This window comes from Lissotriton vulgaris, unplaced genomic scaffold (genome assembly GCF_964263255.1).
Source record: "Lissotriton vulgaris unplaced genomic scaffold, aLisVul1.2 SCAFFOLD_3327, whole genome shotgun sequence".
Classification (NCBI taxonomy): domain Eukaryota; kingdom Metazoa; phylum Chordata; class Amphibia; order Caudata; family Salamandridae; genus Lissotriton; species Lissotriton vulgaris.
The window spans coordinates 167879-195607 of NW_028254676.1; the positions used below are offsets into that span (position 1 = coordinate 167879).

Genomic DNA, 27729 nt, shown 5'->3' on the forward strand with positions numbered 1-27729 from the left:
GAGGCATTTATTAAACAGCATAGTGAGGTGGGTCATTGACTTCCAGCGCCAACTGGCAGCTTTACAGGCCCACACAGTACCGAACATTGGAACCCCACTGAGTGCTGGAACTTTAACAGAACAGCCCACTACCATGGCAGAAAGCTAATATGTGGTTAATAACTTACAGCCAGATAAGCAACATATCACCTACTTTGAGAAGTAGGCCAAATCTGTGTTTTCCATATAAACTTGAATGCTATCCAGTACAGTCTAACCGAGATGAATTTGTGTCAACCATTCACTTTTTTTAAATGTCGCTATCATATGCTTTTGAATGTTAGCAACAGGGTGAACAGATGAAATAATGACAGACTTGATAACACTATGAGAGTATGCAGGGCCAAAACTGTTCTCAGCTTCCTCTGTATGATCTGTTCCCTGCTTCCTGTGCTCTCTAATTGGCTGCTCTGTTTAGTTACTCCCACTTGACCTTAGCACGTTGAAAAGGGGTCAGTTTGAGTCAGAAATTAAACATTTCCTTCATGGACTACACTGAGTAGGAGGGATTCTTTTAGCCTTTATTGTCATCACAGTTACATTAATACAAACACCCATATTTCTCTATAATGCAAGCAAATTACAGTTTCAATTTTGAACAGTTTAATTGACAATACGGCATGTTGCTGCAGCAGAGACATCCATTTCAACTAGTTAGGCACTCCATACGGATGTATTACCCCCTCCTTCTCTTCCTCCTTCCTTCTCTACCTATTCAAAATCTATGCCACATGAGCATTCCTACATGTTGGAAGTGTACTCCAAAAACGATTTATTTTCATTGAAATAGCTCTACCTAAGAGCAATGCCACACTAAGCAAAAGGAAATCACATGTAGTGCTCAATTTTAAGTATCTATATAATATAACTAACGAATCCAGAAAGGGAAGAGGGTCCTTGGGACAGTTTACCGACCAACTCACAGATTTAATCCCCAATTTAAATGATATCCATTACAAACAAATCTGGTGGTCAAAAGCAGGGGCAAAAGGGGAGAAAAAAAAACTAGTTACATGCCACACAAAAAGAGTACAGAACCCCAACAGATATGCTTAATAGACAAGAAAGCGACCTTTACGAAATGGTCAGATTTCCATCAACTGCCAAGAGAGGCCAGTGTCATCAATTGGATATCCTTCCTACCACAACACCTCTTGATCACAGGGGGGAAAGATGTGGTTCGGATTTCGTATGGATCACTAAAATCACAACAAAAGGAAGTACAGAAGGAAAGTGAAAAGAACGACCAATTTAGTCACTTATTTCAAGGATATAAACATAGGATATCTATTTGGTCGGGTGATGGAAAAAATGTGTGTAATTGTAAGTATCACCATTGTTCTGTACTTCGTAAATATGCACAGTTGAAGAGATGAAAAAACTGTGTTTAGTCGCCTTGTTAACATCCTGGTATCTTCATCAGTAATTGTGTCATTGGATGTTCTTTGCCATAAAATATTTTCATAATACCATATGCTTCTTGAAACACAGACATACATTCAGGGAACTTGGCTTGCTGCATTAGTAATGAGCCCATTTTCATCATATGCAGTGCTTGCGAAGCATTGATTCCTGAAGTATATTGTCTAAGGGGTTCCAGAGCTCTGTATCCATAGCGCAAAGCTTCTTCTGGTAAATTGAGTATCATGCAGGCCTCCATAGCATAAGTCAGTATTTTTAGCTGATAAATGTTCTCGTCTGGAACTAGTCCAGTGTTCCTCTCTAATTGAGCCCTGCACAGAGCTAGGCTCTCCCCCCACTGTTTCTTTGATTGTAGTTCAAGCACTTTTGATACCAAGTCCTTGGTCTTATTCGAAGCTTGTCTGTCGCCTGCCAGCATCCTCTCATCATTGGCATGTGTCTGACACAGACGACAGTCACATTCAAAGCAATATTTTACCTTGAGCTGATTCTGCCGTTCTACTGTGAGCATCAGTTGGTCAATATAGGTAATAGTAAGCTCCTCTCCTGCCTGAATCTTTCTGATTGCCCGCAAGTGGAGGTGCCGTCCTATGAAAATGGTCGTACAGTTTGGCTCACAACTGTGGTTGAGAAGAGACATGCTCGGATACAGACCAACTGCAATACCTAGCAGTTCTCCATTAACAACTGAGCAACGGTTGCAGGTCACTTTCGCAAAGAGGTCAGGAAGGTTTATATCAGCGAGGAACTGGGAGGGATCTGAGATTTCTTCTTTTAGATACATCTTTAACATGTCTGCAAATAATTCAAACTCATTTTTATATTCTTTGCTTACTTTTCCAAAATTAGACTCAAGATCAGACACAGAATAGAGCTCTTCTGAAGAACAAGGTGATTTTCGATTCATCTTGAAGACAATCTTGCCAACAAGCCTGACTGTGTCGGTGTCAAATTTAGACTTGGCACTCTTTAGACATTTGCACTCTCTCTTGTGGTCAAGCCAGGCTTCTGTCTGGCATGCTTTGCTACAGTATTTGGCAAACTTGCACTGAGAGCACTGAAGGAGTTTTTGTGTAGTGCGCAGGCAGCACTCGCACACTAGTCCCCTTCCTTGCTTGTTGACAGTGTAGGCAAAAGGCTCAGCAACATACAGCACTTCTCCGGGTGACATATGCACAGTAGCCCGTAACCCATTTCCTTTGCCAACACTCTGAAATTTCTCCATCTTGCGCGTCATAGTAGGGAACTGGCTCATCATCAAATTGTGATCTGCTGAAACTAGAGACCAGACTGTCTGAAGAGGGCGTGAAGCTTTCCTGTTCTTTTTTTTCAGTGACGGTCACTGTTATGTTTGAGTGTGAAAGCTCAGGTCATGAGGTGAATGAACAGCAACAATCTTCTGGACACTTTCGCTGTGAATAAAGACAGATAATGAGTTACAATTGTTTACTGGCCACCAAGTGTCATGACAGTTAAATTGATGACGAAATTATACCCTACAGTGTTTACTACTATCTAGTATGATTACTTAATGCAGCAAACAATAGGCTATGGTTGTATGTTAGAATATCAGAGTTAAAAATATTGAAGTACAAGAATATCAACTGCAGCATTTCAACTACCACAACATTGTGAATGTAAGAATAAGATGCAGCTGAAAAGCAGCTAGATCCTTTGAATATATATATATATATATATATATATATATATATATATATATATATATATATATATATATATATATATTAACGCTCAGTTTCCTTGCAGGTTTCTTTGGCGAACCAGGTGGAAACCTTGAGCAGTATATATATATATATATATATATATATATATATATATCCGCTATGAGATTACTCGTGGGTCTAAAAATAATCATTCGGCACTCCAGGTAAAGTTACAGACACTTTTGTGCTTTTATTTCAACGAGGATAACATCTATGCGTTTCAGGAGCCACTGCTGCCTTGTTCACGATGTTTGTAGCACCATTTTTTTCTATATATATATATATATATATATATATATATATATATATATCTAAATCGAGTGTGAGACATTTTGGGTAACTCACAAATTGACGTGCGCTAATCACACATAAAAGAGTCATGCCAATTAATATGTGATAGAACTTAGTTACTGTATCATAAAAGCATACAGATACATTGTAGAATAGATGGAATCACATGCATTAAATAATGGAATAATATAATCCTAGTTTAATCAGTTTTAGTTGCTATTTCAATGTGTATTAAAAGTAAAAGTGATGTACTTAGGTGCTATAATATTACTAACCATTCTTATCGAAATAATGATGGGTGTGAAGAATTAATGTAATCTAATGTGATTTAGATAAAATTACAAGTGATATTGAAAGGTTTCATTCTGAATTTTATCATTGCATATGTTAAAATCTGCACCGAAAATGACAAGAGTAAAAGTGGTGCTGCATTTTCATATTTAGTACAACTGTTCAGAAACCTTCATATTATGATCTTTATATATTTACTACTGTAAATCATTTGAAACGATAATATTTCATGATTTGAAATGACTGTATGTTATTACTATGAAAATGCAGTAATGTTGCATACTTACATGAGATTTCTGAAATTCAATAAAGAACAATAATCTGAATAGAAGCTGAAAGAGTTTTAGAATACTTATTTCCTTTTATGAAACGTATATATCTGTTGTTTTATGTTCTTCACATCTTAAATTGACTTTCTTGTAGGCCTGTTTTATTCCCTATTCTGTGCTTCCTTACACTTACGAGAAAGTTTCATAAACAAACAATGTGAAGCGAGATTCTGTCTTATCGGAGGAATTCTCATTTGCTTACCAGGACTATTTGCTACAATGTTGACACTCTGGGAACATTTGCTCTGGGAAACTGTCTTCTTGAACTCGTTCATGTGCCTAATGCTAAAGCATCATCATTCAGAAGTTCACATGTGCCAGATGCTCTGTCAAAGTATGTGCTTTGCACCACCCCTTTCTATAATATGTGTCTTCTTTATGTCTCACGACAATCATCTTACATGGACTGACAAGTGGACTGAGTGGTCTGACACGATGATGTTACTAAGGAGGTGTCACAAACGGAACTACAGGAATATAGTATACATTGACCTGGAGGGAAGAAGCATATTTTGGGGGGGGAGCGGAGATACAGCATATGAGGCAGAAGATGACTTTTACAGATTTGGCAGAACTTGCTTACTTTCTGAAATAGATACTGCCTTTCAGAACTTTGCAGATTTCATGTGCCTTCCTTTCGGACTGATGCATACACTGTGAGTGACATTTGTGGACTCTTTCTCGGTGGGACACCGTCTATTAGCTTCTGCAGTACCAATAAGAGAAGGGAAACATCTTTGTGAGATTAAGGGTTGCGGTTGTTACAAGTGTTCTCAGTGCACGAGGTGTAATTGCATCAGCCTGAGTGAGAACGCGCTGGTTGAGGTTTCAATTGAGCGTATGTTAAATAGATTAGATCATTGTAACTGGTTAGAGTTCTCAAGTGAAAGGATCTATCATTTCTTTAGAGGAGCAGACAGAGTTTATTGAAAATAGCTTGCATTGTGTGAGGATTTTGCTTAGAGAAAGTGCACGCTCAAAGGATTGTAAAGGAGGGGTAGCCGCTGCACGAGTGAGACTGATGTCACAGTGTGCTGCGCTGGCATTGGTCGATTGGTGTAACGCCGCGCAGTGATAGGTTGACTACGTCATACTGTGTTGTGTATCCTGTACTATTTGCAGAGGAAGGGGGTGGAGGAAGTGTAAAAGAAAGAAAATACACCTCGAAGAGACAAAAACACTAGCTTTGGCTGGAGATAGGGACAGCTGTGGCCGTGGAGGTAAGAGCGCTGGGGCTGGGTGGGTGGGGGGGGGGGGGTATTTCGACTGAAGATGATGAGGGAAATGATCTTATTTATTTGATGTTCCCTCGTCATCGTCCGTCGAAATCCCCCCCACCCAGCCCCACCGCTCTTACTTGCACTGGCCGCGGCTGGATAGCGATGATGAATTAGATTTCAAATTTGTAAATGAGTCATTGAAAAATCGTCTACCACCTTATAATGAAAGTCAGCCTCCAAATTTGAGAAACTAATTTCTGTGAAAAATTCCTGATGTGCCTTTCAAACCAATGGGAAGTAATAACGAAAAATCAAATGCTACTAATCAGACTGTTCACAATGCGCCAGATGCATTAAATGTACCAGTAACTATAGGTCTGTAGTCAGTCCCTTGATACCAGCCAGGTAGTGGAGGAAATCAGGCACACACTTTAGCTATCCTTGCAGGGATAAATGGTCCAACCTCTACTCCAGTGGATTTGAGATTGAAGAAATTTACACAGACACCGTTGGTCCAGACACCAGTTGATGTTTCTAGTGACACGAATGCTGGTTCAAATATACATTCCGTGAAAAAACAAAGAAAGTCCACACTTTACCTGTAGAAAAATGATATCCTTTCAAGATTGGTTCTAAATTGAGTGACTAGAAGACTGTAGGTTTTCTTAAGGATGTATAGGAAAACAGAAAGTTTTGTTAAAATAACTCTAACCCACCAAAAGGTCCCTTAGTGGCATCCTTCATTATGGGGTTCTTCCCGCCCGCAGCAGGACGGGCGTGCTGCGACCGACGAAGACGTGGGAGCACTTATTAGTTAGATGATACTATGTGTTGGTGTGAGAGTGGAAGGGTTAGAAGAAATGTAGTGAGTTAAAAAATGCCTGTCTGTGTATAAACGACATTTTAATACTCCCTATAGCTGGTATTAGTAAGAATGGGGAGAGAAGGATGTATGTTATAATGGGCTGTTTCCTCCCTGGTCTACATGTTTCGAGGCCTTTCCCTTGGCTTCTCTACAAGAAATCAAGGTCGGTTGATCCCTACACCACTCTACAAAAATCAATGTAGTCTGCCTGACCAATGTCAGAGTCTTGTGTGCATATTGTTAAACATGCACACAATACATTTGGAGCCAAACTAAAGCCCCAGGAGCTTTTTACAAGGGAGGGGAGGAGCACTTGCCCTTGCGCCAGATTCAATTCTTTATTATGCACACAAGCAATGCCTTCCCTAACCCTACTCATCGGAGCCACAGGTAGGCATTGCTTGGGTGAGAGAGCAGCTTTGACAACTTCCGAGCTGTGTATTGGGCGGGGGGGCCCTCTGATCACAGGCGCTCAAAATACCTGGCACGCACCGCACAACGGGCAGCAGACACTACAAAGGGAAGCCAGAAACCCCTACAGTGAGCAAAAAGAGCTGCCATTGAGAGCCCCATGTGATGTGGCAAGACAACCCAGGTGACGAAGAGCAGCAGCAGTGGTGGGCAGAGCGAAAGCCCGAGACAAGCCACACAAGGCGCAGCTAAGGTCATAGGGGCACTCAGCAGCCAAGGACACTCCAGACCATACAACTAATTCCCACAGCAGGAACTGTAACCCAGGACCATGAGTCAGGGCCAAGCTGAAGGGCGGGAGGCAAACAACGTCACTACAACACGTCCTTCCTCCCTTTTAGAGAGGTTGGGCTTGCGATGCTGCTTCAGGGTTGTGTTTTCCCGCTCTGTTTTCCGCTCGGTGACTTTTGACCCTGACCTCGGGTCAGGTCGCTCCTCACGCGGCACGGCTCCTCCTGTGCACCCGTGACACCCCACTGCTGCCGCTGCCAGGTGCCCGCCGCGGGCGTGCTCCTGCGTCCTGGTGACTGCCTCAGTTTCTTGCTACTGTATATCCTGCATTGTTCTGTATTTTGTCTTTGGTATTCTGTATTTTTCCTGTTCACTGTACCTAGTCCCTTTTGCCCCTTGCCCTCTGTGCCCTCCCTGCTTCCCGCCCCTGCTCCCCTGCGGCCCCACCCCTTCCTCTGCGTCCCGTCCCCATTGGCCGCCCCGCTCCCGCCTCCCAGCTGCTCCTCCCTCCCACTTGGCCTCTTATGGAGGACGCCACGCGGCGGTGAGTGCGGCCCTTGACACTGACCTCGGGTCAGGTCGCTCCTCACGCCGCACAGCTCCTCCTGTGCACCCGTGACACCACACTGATGCCACTGCCAGGTGCCCACCACGGGCGTGCTCCCGCGTTCTGGTGACTGCCTCAGTTTCTTGCTACTGTATATCCTGCATTGTTCTCTATTTTGTCTTTTGTATTGTGTATTTTTCCTGTTCACAGTACCCGGTCCCTTTTGCCCTTTGCCCTCTGTGCCCTCCCCGCTCCCCGCTGCTGCTCCCCTGCGGCCCGCCCCCTTCCTCTGCGTCCCGTCCCCATTGGCCGCCCCGCTCCTGTCTCCCAGCTGCTCCTCCCTCCCACTTGGCCTCTTATGGAGGATGCCGCGCTGCAGTGAGTGTGACCCTTGACACTGACCTCTGGTCAGGTCGCCCCTCACGCAGCACGGCTCCTGCTGTGCACCCGTGACACCCCACTGCTGCCGCTGCCAGGTGCCCGCCGCGGGCTTGCTCCCGCGTCCTGGTGACTGCATCAGTTTCTTGCTACTGTATATCCTGCATTGTTCTGTATTTTGCCAGTGCACTGTACCCGTTCCCTTTTGCCCCTTGCCCTCGGTGCCCTCCCCGCTCCCCGCTTCCTGCCACTGCTCCCCTGTGGCCCGCCCCCTTCCTCTGCGTCCCGTCCCCATTGGTCGCCCCGCTCCCGCCTCCCAGCTGCTCCTCCCTCCCACTTCGCCTCTTATGGAGGACGCCGCGCGAAAACGCAGCGGACACGCACAGCGGGCGTGCCGATGGCGCGTCAAAGGCGCCCCAAAGGCAAGCCCGTCTTCGCCTGTCCGCGCCTGGACCGCGCCCAGCACCAGAACCCCTGGAATCCGTGCCCTCCGCAACGCCAGACTGCACTACGACTCCAGCACCCTCCACGCACTCAACACCGGACAAGATCACCCCTGCTACCTGGCCATCCCGAAGCATACCCAAGGGCTTTTCACCTGCCGGAACTGCAGACTCACAAGCATCCAGCCCACCAAGCCACCAACCAGAGAACCCAACCACCTCTGCTGCATCCTCCTCAACACCCGCTCCACTCGCAAGCACGTCATCGAGCTCTGGGACCTCCTAGACTCTACCACCCCGACGTCGCCTTCCTGGTGGAGACCTGGCTGAACGCCACCTCAGCACCAGACATCGCCATAGCCATCCCACAGGGCTACAAGATCTCCCGCAGGGACCGCACCAACGGAGTCGGCGGGGAAATCGCCATCATCCACAAGGACACCCGCATAGTCTCGACCAACATCGAAGACACCCTCACCACTGCCGAGCACATGCACTTCCAGATCCACACCGACCCCAACACGACCCTCAGAGGAACACTCATCTACAGACCACCCGGACCACGACCACACTTCGATGACACCATCGCCGACCTCGTCAGCACCCACGCCCTCGCCTCCACAGACTACATCCTCCTAGGGGACCTGAACTTCCACCTCGAGAACAACAACAACGCCAACTCCAACGCCCTGATCGACAATATCGCCAACCTCGGACTCAAACAGCTCGTGACAACAACCACCCATGCCGCTGAACACACGCTGGACCCCATCTTCTCCACAAGCCCCCACGTCTCCATCAACCACACCAACGAACGCCACTTGCCCGACCACAGATGCGTCCACTTCACCTTCAGGAAACCCACCACACACCACCGCACCAAAGTTGCTTCGCCGATGCTGGGGCAAGGTCACCAAGGACCAACTGACCACCCTCACCCTAAGACCACCCGCCGACCCCACCGACCCAGACACCGCCGCTACCAACCTCAAACAGTGGATCAACGACTGCGCCACCACCCTCGCCCCTCTCAAGATCTCCACAAACAACCACACCAACAAGAAAGCCGCCTGGTTCACCGAAGACCTCCAGACCTCCAAGCACACCTGTCGGAAGCTGGAGAAGTAATGGCTCCGCGACCGAACACCAGACAACCACACAGCCCACAAAAACGCCACCTGCAGACACCACCAACTCATCAGGACCACCAAGAGGACCGCCTTCAAGGACCGCCTAGACAACAACGCACACAGCACCAAAGAGCTCTTCAGCATCGTGAAAGAACTCTAGAACCCCAGCTCCAACACCAACGACATCCCACCATCACAAGACCTGTGCGACTCCCTGGCCTCCTTTCACCGCAAAATCACCAACATCCACGACAGCTTCAACTCCGACCCCCTGGCACCCACCACCCCTGCGACCTCCACCCGCACCAGTCGCCTGACCACCTGGTCCAACGTCAGTGACGAAGACACCATCAAAACCATGAACTCCATCCATTCCGGATCCCCATCCGACCCCTGCCTTCACCACGTTTCAACAAAGCCAGCACAACCATCGCACCCCACCTCCGAAAAACAATCAACATCTCCTTTGAGACAGCAATCTTCCCGGAAAGCTGGAAGCACGCCGAGATCAACGCCCTACTGAAGAAACTCAAGGCGGACCCCAAGGACCTCAAGAACTTCCGACCCATCTCCCTGCTCCCGTTCCGGGCAAAAGTGACAGAGAAGATTGTCAACAAACAGCTAACCCGCTACCTCGAAGACAACAACATCCTGGACCCATCCCAATCCGGCTTCCGCAGCAACCACAGCACCGAGACCACCCTCATCACCGCCACCGACGACATCAGGATCTGATGGACAAAGGAGAAACAGCCGCCCTCATCCTCCTGGACCAATCAGCAGCTTTCGACACGGTCTGCTACTGCACCCTATCAGCACGCCTACACGATGCCGGAATCCAAGAGAAGGCCCTGGCCTGGACAAACTCCTTCCTTCCCGGCCAAACCCAGAGCGTCCGCCTCCCACCCTTCCGCTCTAAAAGCACCGAGATCATCTGCGACGTCCCACAGGGATCCTCCCTCAACCTGAAGCTGTTCAATATCTATTGGCACCGCTCGCCCACGTCGCACCACAACATAACCTCAACATCATCTCCTACGCCGACGACACCCAGCTGATCATATCCCTCACCGAAGACCCCCACACCGCCAAAGCCAACCTCCACAGAGGAATGAAGGCCGTCGCCGACTGGATGAAGGACGGCAGACTGAAGCTGAACTCAGACAAGATGGAGGTCCTCATCCTCGGACCCTCCCCATCAGCCTGGGACGACTCCTGGTGGCCCACATCGCTAGGCACTGCCCCGGAACCCACAGACCATGCAAGCAACCTTGGGTTCATCCTCGACCCCGCCCTCTTCATGACAAAGCAAGTCAATGCCGTCTCCGCATCCTGCTTGCACACCCTCCGAATGCTCCGCAGGACCTTCAAATGGATCCCTCCCGACACGAGAAAAACCGTCACCTAGGCCCTCATCACCAGCGGACTCGACTATGGGAACGCCCTCTACTCAGGAACAACAACCAAGCTCCTGAGAAGACTACAACGAATCCAGAACGCCTCGGCACGTCTGATCCTCGACGTCCCCCGACGCAGCCACATCACACCCCACCTGAGAGGCCTACACTGGCTACCCGTCAACAAGAGGATCACCTTCAAACTCCTCATCCACGCACACAAAGCACTACACAACCCCGGACCCACATACCTCAACGACCGACTCAGCTTCCAAACCCCCACCCGTAGCCTCCGCTCTGCCAACCTCGCCCTCGCCACAGTTCCTTATATCCGGAGAAGCACCGCCGGAGGCAGATCCTTCTCCTACCTCGCCGCCAAGACCTGGAACGCCCTCCCTACCAGCCTACGACAGACCCAGGAGCTGCTTCAGAAGACTTCTCAAGGCCTGGCTCTTCGATCGAAGAGCCCCCCCCCCAGTGCCTTTAGACCCTCACGGGTATGTAGCGCGCTTTATAAATGCACGATTGATTGATTGATTGACAACATAGAATTAGAGTGGATATTAGACAGCAGCGGAGAAGCGGACGGGCTCAGAAGAGAAATAGTGCAAGGTCCAATAAGAGGGACAAGGAGACCCTCGCTCTTTAGCAAAGGCCAGGACTAAGTGCGGTAAAGAAATTAATTGCAGAAACCTCTAGCTGGTAATAGAAGCCCCAACCGGGAAAAGCCACAGCACAAGCAGAGACTAAACCCTTGAGTAACCAAATGCACTGAAGAGAGAACAAGTTCAGTGGTGCGCTACCACATTTTGCTACCTTGGAATGCGCGTATACCGAAACCCGGCAGATCTGTTAGATGGCAACTTAGGCAAAGCCATAACAGCAGTCCAGTCCCAAATGGCCTTTTGGAAAACTCTGCCACTGTCAGTACTGGGAAGGGTAGCAATGACAAAAACGGTAATCCTTCCTAGGCTCTTATACTACTTCACAAACCTCCCATTACACATCCCCCCATTCCTTTTCTGCCGCTTAGAGAGACTAATCAGGGAATTCTAATGGGGTAGCTCTGTGGAAATTGCAGGAATTACTGTTAGCATAAGTTAAAGCCGTTTTATTTACGGCATTCATTTCCATTAGCCCTGTGTTAGCCATGTGATTCTGACATCCTAACTGTTGCCTGCCTTCCTATTCTGCTTGAGTCATCAACTGTAGTTAACTCCTTCAGTACTGTGCCAGAGCACTGCGCATGCTCAGAAAGGCCTGTAGCTGCTAGAATGCACCTACTTTAGAATGTAACTGTCAGGCTGTTTCAACTGACTAGGCTGTCCTATGTCCCCTCCCACGTTGCTGAGTAAGAGGTTTTTGACTGCCCATATTAGTCGATAGTTATTCTTGTACATGCTTGTACCTCCTCTTTGAGTCTTCATTCTTATTCAGCAACAAACAAGGTATATAAACCCCATGGTCTCTGTATTCCTTGTACTATCTCATACAGTGCCAGAGCGTGCTGTATTGATGAAGTTCCACTCAAAACTGATTAACAAACGTATTTTTTTGATATTCCAGCCTCTGTGCCAATCTCTATCTTCTTGGTTTAAGGATCAGTGGACTGATAAGGGTGAACCCTTGCAGCAGGGAGCCCCAAAAAAAGGCTTATTTTTCCACATATTGGCGCCTGAACAGGGACTCATCGGAGATGCAGCCATCCGAAAGTGTGATCTTAATGGAGGGCAGGAGTCTCCTGCGGAGGTACCCTGCACGAGAAGACCTTTTATCTTTGCAGACCAATGTGTTTTCGGGTTTTCCCGATCTGACCCTCCAGGTGATGGCCGGACCCAGAGCTTGGCAGGTGGAGGTTGAAGACTTTGGTTTGGTAAGGTTGCTGAAGCGACACTCTTGTTTTAGATTTGCTTGACCAAGATTCTGTTTTTGTTTGTTTATTTACTGCAGTAGATAAAGGCAGGTAATGAGGAGATTTTTCTCCACTTTTTATATACTCAGGATAAATACTATTTGGCTATAATATTATATTGGATTGTAATATTTTTGGCATGCCTGCTCCTAGCGCACTTCGTAGAATGTGTTGCATTTTTGGTGGTACCAATATGGATTTAGAAAGTACTCAGCTGGCTCCCCTAGAGGGGACACCTAATATGTTTATGTACATTAAATACGGTATTTCTTCCATAATGTATAGTACACTATGGAACAAAAACACTAAAAAGGATCCAGATCTACGATGGCCTGTCAATGGGTCATTTGACCTTAAAAAAATTCAGTATGTTGAGCAGTGTCTATTGAGGAAAAAGAGTTGACAAGCTATGTTTGATTGTGTACAAATGTGGGAGACAGAGGTGAATGAGAGCGTAAGGAAAGAAGTATCTATAGCAAAAAAAGAACAGTGCAAGTCAATTTACCAGAAAGCATTAGAATTGAAAAATAAAGAGCGGAGGGAAATAAAAGAGAAAGAAGACAGGGAGCATCATTTAGAGGTAACTGGCCAGTACTCTATTCGGCGCCCCCTTTATCCCATGCTTAAAAGACCACAAGATGATTCCATTTTGTTAGATAGACCTCCGCCTCCGTAAAAATTCCCTAGTGGCCCTGAGAATGAAGTGTCTGATGAAGAGCAATGGTCTGCGGATGAGAAAGATAAGGATAAATCAGACAGGTGGACAACTCGCTCTACTTTAACCACGGACCATAAGGACACTCTTAGATCCGCTGCCCGTAAAGCAGCTTATGGGCATGACCCTGTTTCAGAGATTCTAGTTGTGATTCAGCAATGGTCAGAATTAGAGCAGTTATATTTTTTAGAGACATTTACTTGTGAGAAAATGGCTAAATTTAGAAAATATTCCAAAACTCTAGAGCATCTTGGTATAAGTTCCTGATTAGAAACAGTTATACAATAGCACCTTTCTCCCTTCACGTGTGTCTGATCTAATCAGGCGAGTGGTTAAGTTGCGCGCTGATGTATTCCGACTACAAGAGGAGAAAAGGCAGCTGAGAAAGCAGCAGCTGAGAAAATACTTCAGATCCCAGTACACCAAGAAGGAGCTACAGGGACAGATACAGACACTGGTAATCCTGTAGTTACTGTGAAACCGAGGTGTGCACCTGCACCTTTCTGTGTTCCTCCAAAGGGCGCTGGAAGAAGTGACGATAAAACTTCAGATAACACAAAAGGATATTTCATTTATTATTGTGTCTATACCCCTTGGAGTAGAGCAGACTCTTGAAGCTGCTTTGCCTGATCCACACAAAAATCCAGCCACTTTTTATGAAGAGGTAGAAGGAGCTATTAGTTCTTGCACCTTGACATTGCCTAATATTGACATGTTCTTTGGACTTATTTTACCCCCTGATATGTGTAGATCGATTCAGAAGGTAGATGATAATGTAGCTTATGGTGATACTTGGGTGCAGTTAGAGGGACTAGATGCTGGTAGAGCGCCTGTGCAGAAACCACAAGTGATATTAGATCTTCCCAAAGCCATTGTAACTAAGTTGAAAACTCTTATACCCCCTAAGAAAATAGATTGGGCTACATTAGCGTCTTGCAAGCAGTAGGCGGATGAGTCCGTTTCTGATTTCTTTACACGAATCGAAGAAACATTCCATGACTTTAGTGGGCAGTCATTAGTCATTAACAGAAGACATGGGTAAGCATCTGTTCATCCACAAATTTGTCGCTAACATGTTGTCAGAAATAGCTAATCGCCTGAAGGCCACTGAGAATTTTTGGACTACATCCTCCCCCGTCTCCCTTTTAACTATGGCCTAGTATTATGAGTGTCAGGCATTGGAAGGGAAAGTCAAGGAGGATAAAAAGGTAAAGAATCTAAAAATGAAAGTCATGTTGGCTCAAGTCTATGGTCCACCGTTTAGAGGTGGTACGAGAGGTGGGCGGCCGATGTATTGCCCTGGTGTACTTCCTTTCCCTCAAACAACTTTGTCTTCTGATCAATGTGCGTATTGTAAGGAAATTGGGCATTGGCGTTCTGAGTGCCCCCTTTTGCAAGGTCAGCAGTATCATCGGGGTAGAGGCAGTATGACAGGTCACCCAGGGAACCCAGGAAATAGGGGAGGCATGGATTATCGTACCAGATATGAGGCAGCTGAATCTAATCCTACTTATTTTAATACCTTTGACAGACAAAACCAGTACCAAATGTCTGAATACTTGGCTGATGGCCCTAAGGATTCTGATTATGCATAGGAATGCCTAGGATGGGGTGAAGAACCAGTTGAGGTCCCAGTAGATGGGGGCCCTATGTCGATGCAAACGTTTTGGGTTCTACTGATCGTTTTCTGGTTGATACAGGAGCTACTCGTAGTGCTCTGTCTAAACAATTGGTTCCTAGGGCTCCCCTGTCTGGCGCAATGATAACATTGATAGGATTCGATGGGACTTCCTTTAGCCCACAGTCGCAGCCACTTGCATTTAGTCTTGATAAATTCACCGCAGCATGTCCATTTCTGCTTTCCCATAACACACCGAATAATATTGTGGGTATCGATATGCTCAAACATTTTCGTGCTACAATGCATTTTTCCCAGAAGGTGTGCGTGTTATTTTAAATGACAACTATTCCAATGTTGAAAGGTCTTGCCTCATTAAAGAGGATGTTGCTATAGCATCGTTACCTAGTTCTTTGTGGGCTACATCTGATACCGAGGTGGGACATATGGTTATCCCACCAGTACGTATTCAAGTAAAGTAAGGTGCTTCATTGCCTCGATTGCCATAATATAAAATCTCTTTTGTTCAGGATTTGATCAGAGTGGGGGTTGTGGAAGAAGTCCCCTATAATACCTGTAATAGCTCTATTCTTCCCATTTTGAAAAAAGACACAGATACTAAGGTTTATAGATTTATCATTGACCTGTGAGAGGTAAACAAGATAGTCGTTCCTCAATATCCAGTAGTCTCTGACATCACAACACTTCTTATTATGGTTCCTCCTAATGCAACTACATTCAGTGTGATCGATTTGAAGAATGCTTTCTTCTCGATACCTAGTCACCCTGACATGTTACTTGTTCGGCTTCACTTTGAATAATCGATCCTTCAGATTCTGTAGAGCTCCACAGGGGTATACAGAGAGTCCTAGCATTTATAGCCAGGCATTAAAAAGACAGCTTGATTATTTCCCTGTGCCAAAAGTGGTGGCTCTTATTCAATATGCCGATGATATCTTGTTGGCAGCTGATAATACTGAACAGTGTGAAGACGGAACACTGTTATTGCTTTCATTTCTTGCATCCCATCATCACAAGGTCTCTCGAAAGAAATTGTAGACAGCAGGTTACCTATTTAGGTCACCTCCTGTCTAAGAAGGGACATGCACTCACACCAGATCGCATTTAAACTATTTTGGACACACCTGTGCCCTGTACTCAGAAGGATGTTCGTGCACTGATTAGCCTTACTTTTTTCTGTAGGCAGTGGATTCCTGGCTTTTCCCACATTGTTGAGCCCTTGTTGGCCCTTTTTGACTAAAGACACTCCGATGCCTCTCCCATGGACTACTGAATCTCAGAATGCTTTTCAGCAGTTACGTCAAGCTCTTTGTTCTGCACCAGTATTAGGAACTCCAGATTACACTACGGCCTTCACACTCTATGTACACGAGAAGGACGGTTGTGCTATCTCGTTTTTTTTATTTATTCAATCTTTATTTCAGCCGAATTGACCATCAAAGATATACAAAAGACACATGTAAAACAATGTAAAACCATCAGAAGAAGCAACAGCACATATTATACAGTGTAAAATCATTCTACCCTATCTCGGTTTTAACCCAGACACACGATGATAAGCAGCATCTCCGTGCCTATTTTTCAGCTGTCCTTGAACCAGTCGCTCGTGCGTTGCCTGGGTGTTTTCGAGCGGTAGTGGCGACAGCTGTGGCCATACGTCAGAGTGACGGAATAGTCTTGTCACACAGATTGCTTGTGTTAGTTCCCCATGCAGTTGATACTCTTCTGAACCAAACAAAAACACAACACTTAACTAGTGCTCGCTCGAAAGGTTAAGAATTGACACTTTTGGGCCCACATATCAAATTGAACAGATGTCTGACCCTAAACCTTGCTACACTATTGCCATTTTTAGCTACTCAGCCTCAGTTACAAGAGTCACATGACTGTATATTCCTTACTGAAGAGCAAACAAAGGGTCATGTTGACCTACAAGATACGCCCCTTTCTAGTGTTGACTGGGAACTGTGGGTTGATGGGTCTAGCTTGAAATTGCCCTGTGGAACCAGTGCTTAATTTGAAAAAAATTTAGTGCAGGGGTCCTCGACAGGAGGACACTAGAGCTTGCACCATCCGATGCCCCTGGCAGCACTGCCAACGACAGCACCAACACACTACTAATCATCAAACTCTTAAAAGTGTGGCAATTCATATTATTATAGGCCCCCAAAGCAATAAGAATGGATTTGGAGACAAATACTAATAATTGGAAACTTGGATTGAAACATTAAAAAGAAGTTGCTGTGCTCGTACCTAAATTGGCAGACACCACTACCATGTGGCAGACAGTCATAAGCCCTAGTACTGGCAATTAAGTGCCAGTGCTGAGCACCGTAAAGCACAGGCACAGATTAAATACTGGGTGGCACAACATCTGCTACTTATGCATTTACAACACTTCAGACTGTAGTTGAGACAGTTACTAGAGCGCAAGCAGACCTATGTGTGAGCAGTATTGGTAGCATTCCTGTGGGGAAAAGTGATTGCACTAAAACACTAAACATAGTAGTTTTTTGTCATCACACAGCACATATTTTATTTGTGGAAGTAAAGGGTATTACCACCTACGTATTGGGTGGTCAGGTAGCTGCTACGTGTCCTTTTTATCACCACCTGTGTTTTTGGCTCCTACATCCTACCACAAAGAATATAAATTGTATAATGGCATTTCTAAGAACCGATATAAGAGAACAATAAATCATGATGAGATGGATCAAACTGATACTGCACTGCAGCAGTATGTTTACTTTATTTTGGGACTATTCTTTGTTGGTGAGGCCTTAAACAGTAGAAAAATAAGTCGCTTGACATGTGTTGTAGAGGCTGTAACCAATCTGACAGCCGTGGCACTTGGAATAGTCACGGAAGAACTACAAATTGCAAGAATTGTGGCGCTTCAAAACAGGATGGTCCGTGATGTGGTTTTAGCGGACCGTGGTGGAGCATTCTGCATCATTGGGAGCAGTTGCTGCGTGTATATCCCTGAACAAGCCCCTTCAGTTTTTGAGGCAATTTCTAAATTACATAAAATAGCCACTGAAATCCACCCGATTCAGGGACATGGACTTGGACTGGATGGATCTGGACATTATTCTCTGTTTGGGGCTGGAAGTTATTATCCGCCTTATGTATATTTATTGCGATTCTGTGTTCCTGCTCCCTGTGCACTCAATGAGGCCCAATACTTTGTTCCCTATGTATTTCTACTTGCATTCCATGTACATCATTAAACGTAATGGGCCGAAAGTAAATACTCAACTAGTAACTGATCAAGAGATTAGCCAGTTGAAGCTAATTAATATGGAAGATAATTTTCATGTATCCTCTATTACAGAGCGATGTCTTCAGCTAATGCTAAAAGGACTGTCTGTGGAAATCGCAGGAATTACTGTTAGCATAAGCTGAAGCCATTTTGTTTACGGCATCCATTTGCATAAGCCATGTGTTAGCCATGTGATTCTGACATCCTCACTGTTGCCTGCCTTCCTATTTTGTTTGAGTCATCAACTGTAGTTACCTCCTTCAGTACTGAGCCAAACCACTGTGCATGCTCAGAAAGACCTGTAGCTGCTAGAATGCACCTGCTTTAGAATGTAACTGTCAGGCTGTTTCAACTGACTAAGCTGTCCTATGTCCCCTCCCACGTTGCTGAGTATGAGGTTTTTGTCTGCCCATGTTAGTTGATAGTTATTCTTGTAGATGATTGTACCTCCTCTTTGAGTCTCCATGCTTATACATCAACAAACAAGGTATATAAACCCCATTGTCTCTATATTCTTTGTACTATCTCATACAGTGCCCGAGGGTGCTGTATCGATGTAGTCCCACTCATAAGTGATTAATAAACTTTTTTTTTATACTCCCGCCTCTGTGCCAATCTCTATCTTGTTGGTTTAAGGACCAGTGGACTGATAAGGGTGAACCCCTGCAGCAGTGAGCCCCTAAAAAAGGCGTATTTTTCCACAGATCAAGATATTGTGTGGCAATTAGAAATTTGTATCTACCAGTCAACCAAGGTGGGTTAGCAGTCCCAAATCTGGAACAGTATTACCTGGCTGACCAACTGCAGTGGGTGGCCAGATGGATGGCAGATAGGCAGAGAGAAGATATGGCCACCACGCTCCCACCCTAGCAACTCCCATACCTGCGGAAGCTTTTCCACCCCTGTGCAAGAACTAAACCTCCAGACTTATTACTGCACCGGGAGGCACATGAATGCTTTCATAGAGTATTATACATGACCTGAGCATTCACTCCGTACACACCCGCCCTTGCACTAGAAGGAACCCCCAGGGGCAAAACAGTCACCTCAGCGACAGAATTACAGCACTGGCCGGAAGCAGGAATCCAAGACGTAGGAGATTTATACTGAGAAGGGACGCTGCATTCACACACTTCACATGTGGAAGAAGAGGAATTAACACCTAGACAATTCTTATTGCATCGTTCACTCATGGCAGCACTTGCAACCACATCGGGGGACTTATCTGCGGAACCGGTCACACACCTTACCATGCAATATATACATGTCATTGGTCAGGGAGGTCACTTGATCAAGTGGTTTGCAGCCTCATTACGGCACCATACAGCTGCTGATCTGACGCCTCTAAGACATCATTTGGAAACTGAGATGAGCCGACAGTTTTCAAATTCAGAATGTTCCTCAATATTACAGAGTCACACACACGTCCCTAGAAATATGCCTGTGCTCAGGATTCAATTATTTATCATGCACAGAGCATATCTCACACCAGCAAAGATTAACCAGTACTTCAAGCGCCAAGACACTCAATGCCCCAGATGTTCGCTCACAGATAATAATAATAATAATACTGAATTTTTTAAAGCGCGAACAGCTACCTCACATGGAGGTGTCCCGGCGCTAAGTGAGTAGCTAGATGTAAGAGGGAAAGAAAGTGATTTAGATTTTTTGAGCAAAAAGCCACGTCTTTAATAGCTTCCTAAAACAAGTCTCTGAAGTTGCAGATTGAATAGAGAGTCATTCCACAGTTTTACTGTCCTAACGGAAAAGGTCCTACCCCTGAGTTGAGCCTTCAAGGCTCGTGGAGCATGTAACAGGTTCAATGAATTTGAGCGAAGAGACCTCGCCTGCTGTTATCAGGGAAGTCTCAATTTGAGGTAATTAGGACAGCTACCCTGTAGCATCCTGAAAGCTAGGGTCAGAGCCTTAAATTCGATCCTGGTAGCCACTGGCAGCCAGCGCAGACCGCGCAGATGTGGAGAGACATGATGTCTGAAAGGAATATGCAGATCTATTACACATGCTCTGGGAATGCCCTGCTCTAACAGAAAACTTGAAAGCAGTAGCAGAGGATTTGGCACACTGCACGAACAGAGTCCTCTCCCCAGAATGGCACAAATACATATTACATATACCGCAGGGGACCGTAACAATAAGGTAACGTCCCGTTTCCTCGACATAGGGATTGTGCCAGCAAAAAGACTGACCACTAGAAAGTGGAAGGCTCTGCATCCCCCGCACATAGAAATGTGTAGACGCTTTATGATCGTTTGGGCTAAGGCAGAGAGCATATCGCTTCATAGACAAGACACACTGGGGCGATGTAAGATCCCCATTGCCAATAGCTGGGATGTGATTCTAACTGAGTTGTCCCGGGTCCAAAACAGAGACGAACCCTCAACGCCCCCAACAATTACATTGACCAAATAAGAAAGAGAAAGGCGATTGAATTTGGCAAAAACAATTACACATGAAACAGCAAAGATTTAGCAGACAGCAACAACAGGCGCCACCCCTCGCAGCCCAACTAACACTATGCTATAGTGATTGACTATGTACAAACATTCACACAAGAGCCAAGGTGCCCAGGCGAAACCATTACAACCCAGAATAATAGCCAACTTTTAACACCTGTTATCGTTATATTTGTTGATCCCTACGCAAGGTTTACCCTGCTTTTATTTATAATTATAGACGAAAAAACTGGAAGAGAAGAACAAGTTACACACACTTTTGAGAAAATGTACAGCTTTGAAAAAAAATGACCAAAATGTTATAAATGTAATAAAGTGTTAAACATCACAAAAACGAGCTGTATGGCGAATGGAAGGGGAAAAAAACACGATGGTACTTTATGTTCAGTAGTCGATTTGATCCGCTGAGCTTTGTACGAAGCAACTATAATAAGCACCAATTGGATTTATATGAGAAATCAATATATAACTTGATATCATGTGAAAATTAATACAAACTGATTGTTTTCTTTAAAATGTGGTCACACTTCTCAAGAAATTGATGATTGGCTTAGAGGTATTGAAACTTCTGTCAATTGAAAGGATGTAGGAAGTAATAGAGTCATTTAAAGAATAAATGGCAAACTTTGATTTACAACAAAAAGTACATTTAAATACACACTGTTCAGGCCATACCTTAGACGGGATCTTTACATCATGTCAGAATCTAAATAACATCGATACTCTCATGATCCCATGGTCAGATCACAAGTTGGTCTCCTTTTCACTAGAGGTCGCACAAGAGACAGGAAGACCTATCGAAGCCATAAAAAAAAAACATATCCGGACTGGTCCAAGGTCCAACCCCAAGCCTTTATCGACACCCTCTGTTCATCCTATCCAACTCTCGACGCAGACAGCAACAAAGCCTGTAAACAATTCAATGAGTGGATGGAGATTGCAGTCCGTATTACTGTCCCACAAAAGAAAGTCACGTTTAAAAGAAAGACCCACTCACAACCATGGTTCTCAGAAGTTCTGAAGGAACAAAAACAGTTGTGTAGAAGAGCAGAAAAAAAGTGGAGATCCAACTACGACGCTCAGCAAAAAAAAGATTATAAAGCAGCCCTAACCAGCTATAGAAAATTAATAAAAAACAGAGAAAAGCAAATACTTCGTCCAAAAAATTAACGAGTCAAAAAACTCCAGTAAAACCCTCTTCTCTACTGTTAAAAAACTTTCAAAAATTGAAAACAGCAGGTCAGAAGAAATGACATCAGATTTCTGTAACACACTAGGTGATTTCTTTGTAAACAAAGTATCTTCAGTTTACGAATCTTTTAAAAGCCATAACACAGACATGGCAGATCAGGCTGATCAGGCTATCTCACAACTTATAAAATCAGGGGAACAATCAGCTCAATCTACATTGTTCCAATTTAGTAATCCAACATTAGATCAAATCCAGAAGGAACTACTCACCACCAACTCAGGCAGACCATTGGACCCTTGTCCACCCAAAATAATGCAAATCTGTGCAGAACAATTGAGTCTGGTATTAGAAAAATTATTTGCTCAAATAAATGGAACTAATATCTTTCCAGACGACTGGAAAAAGATATCAATCAGACCACTTTTAAAAAAATCAAATCTGGACTGTGAAGAACCGAGTAATTACGGACCTATAGCTAGGATACCTTTTTCTGGAAAGATTTTAGAGAAACTTTTAAACAAACAGCTATCCCGTTATCTGATGGATGGAAACTGGTTAGACCACTCTCAGTTTGGTTTCCGTGAAGGACATGGAACAGAAACCGCCTTAATTACAGCTGTGGAAGAGCTTAGGAAACTGCTGGATAACGGAACGAAGGCCGCCTTGATATTACTCGACCTATCGGCGGCCTTCGACACGGTCAGTCACGAGATTCTCCTAACTCGTTTGAAAAATGCAGAAATACATGATTCAGCATGCACCCTCATCGCATCCTACCTAGTAACAGAACTTTTTCGGTAGAAGTAGGAGAAGCAAAATCTAAATCCTTTAATTCACCATGAGGGGTCCCACAGGGATCCTCAATGAGTCCCACCCTTTTTAATTTGTACGTGGCCCCCCTTGCATAAATCATAAGAAGCTGTGGTTTCACTCCAATATCCTATGCTGACGACACACAAATTGTGGTGTCCATCAGCAAGGATGTGGAAGACACAGCAGAAACATTTCAATTATGTATGATACAGGTGAGCCAGTGGATGGAAAGAAATTGTCTGAAACTTAATGGAGACAAAAGTGAGGTGATGATATTAGGGGGTGACACAAACATCTGGTCGCCCGCATGGTGGCCTAATGACTTAGGTAGATGCCCAAGCTCATCAGAAAAAGTGAAGAATCTGGGAATCACTCTTGACACCAATCTATCTTTTGAAGCCCAAGCCAGAAAGCTGTCATCAACACTCTGGTATATTTTACAAATGATAAAAAAATACTGCCTTATCTACCACAGGATTCGCGTAAGACAGTAGTGACAGCCTTAGCGCTGTCAAGACTGGATTACGGAAATGGTTTATATGCCCGAGCGATGAAAAAAATCATAGCTAAACTACAACGCCTACAAAACGCAGCAGCCAGATTGGTTTTAGGCATACCTAAGTTTGAACCAATCAGTCACAAACTAAAAACCCTGCATTGGCTGGCAATTGAAAAAAGAGTGAAATTTAAATCACTCTGCCTGACCTACAAGGCACTTCAGGGAACTGGATCACAAATTTTAAGATCACATTTAAAAATATATGAACCAACGAGACATCTCAGATCCGGCCAATTAAAGCTAATTAGTGTCCCCAGGTTTAGGCGAGCTAACTGGGGTGGAAGAAGCTTCCTTGTACATGCGGCAAGAACTTGGAATCAGCTGCCTCTTGCCATAAAAACTTGCCCATCACTGAAATCCTTCAGAAAGGAAGTAAAAACCTGGCTATTCTCTGCATAACTCTAGAAACCGTTCCTATGAGATGAGGTTCTGTCATAGCGCCAAGACGCCCACGGGCATTCCCGCGCTCTATAAATTGACAAATCAAATCAAATGCTTTGGAGTTGGAAAAAACTAGATTTCTTGACGTAGTGAAAATCAAGGTAGAGTTGGAGGATAATGAGCCGAGCGAGGATTCACAACAGAGCTTTTATTTGACTGAACACTAATCAGTGGGCTGCACTGCGCATTTACCGAAGCTTTGTAACAGTCTTGGCTGAAATTGCTGTAGGTGTGTAATGACTGAGCCGGGAAAGACCTTGATGCTTCTATTTGTGTATCCTTTCGCATCGCACCACGATCCATTTCATGGGCCCCAACATCACTAGCACTTGCACTGCTGCTGGCTTTTTACATGTAACCACCAATTGGTCCATCTCTAATGAGAGGACAGAGATGGAGATGTAGGAATGGGTTGAAGGTAAGCTGAAGGCCGCACCTCTGCCCATTCGTTCTTATTTACGGATCGGCGAGCACCAGTGGAGTAGCAAGTGTGTAACGAGCCCTACTGCAAGCATGAAATTGAATGACTGGAACAGTCTTGTATATTGCAACAGCTGCTCCATAAGGAGCCTCCGGGCTCTGTGAGCTGGGGGGAGATAGCAAGTGGCTTAAATATTGAAAAGATGCATTTTTAGCATTTTCTCGAATGTATCCACAGTAGGATAGAAGCCTGTGGGATATGGGCCCTCTGTTGCCTACTATGGGTGAGTAGTAAAAACATCCATAACTGGGGTGCAGAGGGCTCTTTAAAAAAATGTGGGTCTTGGTGCTACTGCACCTGTATCAAAATTGATACCTAAATCCTTGAGACCACTGCAGCATCACACAGTAGCACGGTTGATGGACCCCAAAGTCCTCCTAGTGATATTATTTTATGCAATGTAGATGCTGTCATGTCATTTAATTTTATATATGTAGCTGCTATTTGTTCTGTTATTTTATGTTCTGTTATATGATATGTAACTGCTGTCCTGTTATTTCATGGTATGTAATACGTTGCTGCTGTCTGTTCTGTTAGGTAATATGCAGCTGTTGTCCTGTCAGTTCATGTTATTTTATGGAATGTAATATGGTGCTGCGGTATGTTATGTTGTTCCGCTCCTGTTTATGCTATAAAAAGGTTGCTCCTGTCTATGTTTTGCTATGCTGCTGTTGTTGTAAATTGACAGCAATGGGTAAGCATTAGCAGAAGCCATCCTGTATTTAGAAGTTAAGTTGATGCCCAGATGAGAGTCACAGACCGACCAGAATGGCGAGGAAGCTTTGCTTGAGATGACCCCTTTTGAAACAAGGGTTGCTTCAGAGATCCTAGCATCAGGCCTTTGAATTCTGGTCCCAAAGTGAATACAAGTTTGCACCTTTGTTTGTTGGTCAAGAGGTGCCTGAGCACACCAGATGCAATGTTTTGCCCCAACGAATGAGCAGTGCGCCAGCAGAGCAATACAGGAGTTAGGGAAGGACTTGAGATCAGGGTACAGGTGTTGTGTCTCTGGTGCCTGTTACATTGAAGTGAAGAAAACTGGTGCACTGCCTGAGACACTGGACATGATCGCTAAGATCATTTGCCTGCTGGTTGACTGCCCTATTTTGAAAGAAGAGACTTTTTTCTTGAAACTGGACTGTGATTTTTGAGTTGGGAGTTGTGCAGCTCCACCGTGGAAACAACAAGAGCCTGCCTGTGAGGCCGAAACGGAAACAGGGAGAAGACTCCCCTCTGGTTGGTTGTACAGCGGCTTCAATTTCCCCAAGGACTTATTCATTTTTTTGTCAATAATGTATCCCTTTAGTCGTCCCATTTTTTGAGGAGGACAGCCCTTTGCAGCTCTTCGTTCTAATTCCTATGGCCCTGTGTGGTCCTCCTGGTCCCTTGGAGCCAGGATTGTTTTTGTACTAATTTGTTTAGTAGCTTTAATATTTGCATTAGTTATACTTATTATGCACGAAAAAAAAAATTCTGAGCAATTGAAAAATGTGACTTTGCCCTTTCCTTGAATGCATTAAATGGATGTTCTAGCCCTTTTAAAAGGAAAATGTAACAGTCAACTGGAATTTTTTTTATTAGATATGTGCTGTTAGCTATTCTGAAATTTAAAATGAATACTTACTGAAATGCATAGAAGCCCTGAAAATGTTTACGAGATGATTTTAGGATTTGCTTTTGCTTAGGACTGAAAAATTATCATTCTGTTTGTAATAGTGGTCATAACTCTCTATCATGCTATTTGTATGTTAATTATGACCTGATGCTTCGTTCCCTTTGTATTCCTGCATATAGCTCACATATACCTGCTTAATGAAATATTTAGAACGGAAAATGCCCACCTAGCAATGAATTAGGAAATTGATAAAAATATAAAAATTAATGTGCAAATATTTTCTATGTTCCTACTGGATCATAGGAATGTCTTCAGCTAATGCTAAAACGGTTGTCCATTGTAAATTGACAGCAATGGGTTAGCATTAGCAGAAGCCATCCTGTATTTAGAAGTTATCTTATCCGCTTTGTGAAAGCCATTTTGTATTTCTGGCAGCCATTTTGTTTGCCATGAGCTCGCCATGTGCTCTGTCCTACCTTTCTGTTAACTGCTCTTGAAATCTGCCTAGAGACAAATTATATTTAGCATCTTCCACCTTCGCACATGCCCAGAAGGGCCTAGCTAGTAGAATGCACCTGCTTCTCTAGTATAACTGTCAGGCTATTTTTGCTGCTGTATGAAGAAGTAATTCTACTCCCACTTTGTTGAGCAAACAGATCTTGTATGCTCATCTTAGTCATTTTGCATGCTTACATGAGCCAGGACTGCCCCTTGGTCATATGCTTACTATGTAACCCTACGCATATATAAGGCCCCCGTTTTCTGCACTCCTCAGACTGCCTCATTCAGTTGCTAAGGCTTCAGTGTGGCTAGTCTCACTCATTTGAGGATAATAAAGATGTTCTTTTATATTTCAGCTTCTGTGCCAATTTCTTCTTTGTTGGTTTAACAGGACCAAGTATCAGTGGGACCCCTTTGAAGATTTCTATGTATTACACTGCTATCTAAGATATGTTGTGTAGCTGCTGTCTGGTTATTTTATGTTGCTACTCTCTATGTTATATATTGCTGGTGTTTATATCCATTTTTGCTGGCTCTATATCTTATAGCTGCTGTCTGTTATGCTATTTTATAATTTGTTATGTAACATGTAGATGCTGCTTGTTATGTTATTTCGTGTTATGGTATGTAATATTTAGCCTCTGTGTTTTATGTTGTGTAGCTGCTGTTTATATTATGGTTATGTTGCTCCTGCCTATATGTAATGTTATGGTGCTGTTGTTTGTTTATATTATGGTTATGTTGCTCCTGCCTATATGAAATGCAAATATGCTGTTGTTTATGGCATGCTATGTCGCTGCTCTATGTAATTTTAAGGTATCTATGTAATATGCAGTGTTTGCTTTCTATATTGTTAAGCTATTTTAGGTAAGATGAACCTGCAGTGTGCCTTATGTTATGTTGCTACTGTCTATGTTACACTCATACTACTGTTCAAGTTATGTTATGTAGCCACTTTAGTCTCGTGTAGATAGATACTTGTCATATGATGCAATATAAGTGCCTATTTTGTCGTATTTGCATATCTGTTCAGCACAATTTACCTAATATCTATGACATAAAAAAAATTATTAATGTTATTCAACCCCTGTCCGAACAGTTCACGAAAACTTACTCCTAGCGACAAAATGTCACTTTCGCGTCGGGACGGAAGAAACGAACTTGCCAGCGATCTGGTTGGTTCCTCCTTCCTTCTGCCTAGAGCTCCCGTCCCTTGACCCCCATCCCACCTCTCGCGAGCGTTCGCTGCTTTCTCCGCTTACCTTTCTGCTCTCCCGCAGCCTTCCCTCGCTGTCCTCCGCAGCAGGGCTCTCCTGTCTTCTGCCTGATCTCACCCGTGTTCACCAA

The 27729-nt window shown here is 44.4% G+C and overlaps 1 pseudogene across 2 annotated transcripts; it reads right to left on the bottom strand.

The window, feature by feature from the left end:
* Positions 1 to 541: 541 nt before the first annotated feature.
* On the bottom strand, positions 542 to 27729 carry LOC147659469 (histone-lysine N-methyltransferase SMYD3 pseudogene; annotated as a pseudogene). Of its 2 annotated transcripts, none has more exons than XR_015307235.1 (2): positions 27645 to 27729; positions 542 to 2873 (listed from the first exon to the last, which is right to left on the bottom strand). The product of XR_015307235.1 is annotated as a histone-lysine N-methyltransferase SMYD3 pseudogene, transcript variant X1 (transcript). The 2 variants fall into 2 exon arrangements; XR_015307236.1 differs by lacking the exon at positions 27645 to 27729 and adding an exon at positions 27497 to 27581.